Source organism: Penaeus chinensis, chromosome 7 (assembly GCF_019202785.1).
Source record: "Penaeus chinensis breed Huanghai No. 1 chromosome 7, ASM1920278v2, whole genome shotgun sequence".
Lineage (NCBI taxonomy): Eukaryota > Metazoa > Arthropoda > Malacostraca > Decapoda > Penaeidae > Penaeus > Penaeus chinensis.
This window is the reverse complement of record NC_061825.1, coordinates 11,685,345-11,687,844: the sequence shown is the minus strand read 5'-3', so window position 1 is coordinate 11,687,844 and position 2,500 is coordinate 11,685,345. Positions and strand designations below refer to the sequence as shown.

General features: G+C 30.8%; 1 protein-coding gene across 1 annotated transcript in view; it reads left to right on the top strand.

Moving 5' to 3' along the window:
• LOC125027506 overlaps positions 1 to 604 on the top strand; it is a 5,260-nt gene extending 4,656 nt beyond the window's left edge. The window contains exon 4 of the mRNA XM_047616586.1: positions 1 to 604. This exon is cut by the window's left edge and continues 463 nt beyond it. The gene's annotated coding sequence lies outside the window, so the exon portion shown is untranslated.
• The last annotated feature ends 1,896 nt before the right edge of the window (positions 605 to 2,500 follow it).

Here is a 2,500-nt window from a genome sequence, read left to right as displayed (position 1 = left end):
CGTGACGTCGAGATCATTTCAGTCCCGTTATTCATCGTTCCGAAAATCTCGACCAGTTATTACTTTCTTCGTACCAAAGAAAATAATGCATATTCGTAATCGATGGTGACATTTAAACACACACACACAGGGGCACTGATATAATGCTTATACGTACATAGATACATACATACATATATATATATTTACATATATAATGTGTGTGTATGTGTGTGTGTGTGTGTATGTCTATGACTGAAATGTAGCATCTCTTTGGTGTAATTATCAAAATTTTGGAAAAAACACAGTCCGACTACAACGGAAGAAAGCATATGTGTGTATATGTGTGTGTGTGTTTATGCTCCACTTACAGGCTACTTCTAAATCAAAGACTAACTACATGTCTCAGTGTCCACACATAAAACTAGAAAACAATCTTATAAAATTTACCAGGGAACAAAAACAACATATTATTTTTAAGCATTGAGTTGTCAACGACAACCGCAAGGATTCTAGGCACAGATTTGCATTGTACTATTCGCCTGTTATCACTTTAGACATTTCTCTATATAGAATGTATATAGAATGTTATTTTGTTTAAATAAAATTCCACATTTTGCTGTTATTTGTTTTTAATTAAATATGATATCTTGATAAATATTATATATATATATATATATATATATACACATATATATACATATATATTTATATATAAATATATATGTATATCAAGTGGGTGTGTGAATGTATAAATATTATCAATTAAGATGCTACATATATGAGATAGAAATATATTTTATAATTAGGGTAATGGTCTCTCACTGTCAGATTCCTTCAGAAAAAGGGCTAGACCTTAATTAACCCCTCAACCATACGGTCTACCAAAATCTGACAGAATAAAAGTTTCAACTTCGCCTTCTATCAAAGGAATTGCTGTTGCCCCACATTCCACAATATCTTATTAAATGCTCTTCAGTATCAAGACTTATCATGTTAAATTTATAAATATTTAAATATTCTCATTGATTGTAATGTAAACCTAAACAATTAATCAATGATTTCAAAGTGACAATATTAATACTATTAATAAGTGCAATTCAAGGACTGAATTAAATCTTTGTAAAAAAACAAAAAAAAAACAAAAAAAAAAACAATAGATTGATTACCTGAATATTATCAATGTAATATAATAACATTACAATACCAACGTTTATGTGAAAAAAAAACAACAACATTAAGTGGGTTCTTCACTTTTTACATACAACTAGACTAGAATTATAACTCACTGTTATATGATTATCAGTTATGAAACTTGATAAAAACAAAATCAGCATTCATAACTACGTCACATCTTAACTTAACATCTAAACAAAATAGGGATTACTATAAAAGCCATTAATTTCTCTGTATCTAAAAGTTAATGACTGAATTAGATATTGCACAAAAGAATAATGAACACCAGAGAAGGAAATAGTTCAATTAGAATAAACGGTGAATTAGATATTATACAAAAATAATAATGGTCATAAGAAAAGGAAATAACTAATCATAACAAAAATAAATTAAGTCATATTTCTATATGAATAAATTCATCAAACATAAAGCAAGTAAAATGATAAAAGTAAATACTTGATACACAAAATATCACTCTTACGCTCCTTTGGAAAACAAAGGACTCGTCACTACCTCCACACTTCCGCTGAGCTATCAGTCTTAGAAAGCGCTTAATTACACTTATAAACATACATATCTATCATTAACTGTTAATAAAAAGAATATATCGAACACGATATTGTTATATGACCTTGATGTCGTTTATTTGTTTTAACCTTTAACCCTAAACACAATATTGCCAAAAATTAGTTTCATTATATCTTCATAAATATCTTAATTCTCTTCCTAATCCTAACTAAGTTTCAGAATAACACTTCCATATTACTGTGTTCTATTTCTAGTTCCTGTCCACTATGTTCCATCACGATGGTACACTAAATTAATTCAAACGGGCTTACCGAGATAAACATGGCTGCTGGACGCTACTCCACGCTACTACTCCACATCCACGTCACTGAGCGACCTTTATTTTCGTTACGGGGCTCATCCGGTCACGCCCTTGCTGGTTATCACATAATTATATCTTATAGCTGGAAAGATACCAGCAATTTTTTAACTGTGTGTTTATCACCTCTAACTTTTTTCTATCTCCCAGCCTAGTACACTATCTATATTGCGATCTAAATGAACTGCTTGTTGTTTCGCGCTCGCAATTTCTTTTTTGCTTTTGTTGGTCCATTACCTTCCGTCACAAGATGATTTCGCAACTTTTAGTCATGGAGCGCTTCAGTTTTTTTTTCTATTTTATTAATTATTTATTTATCTATTTATTTTTATCTGTGTATTGGCCTCTAAACCGTAATTTTGTGTGGAATCCGCTTCGAATCCTCGCGATGTTATTCTATTATTGGCGTCTCGTCCCAGCTTGTTTCATCCGTTCATATGGCATCTGTTTCGCCCTCGT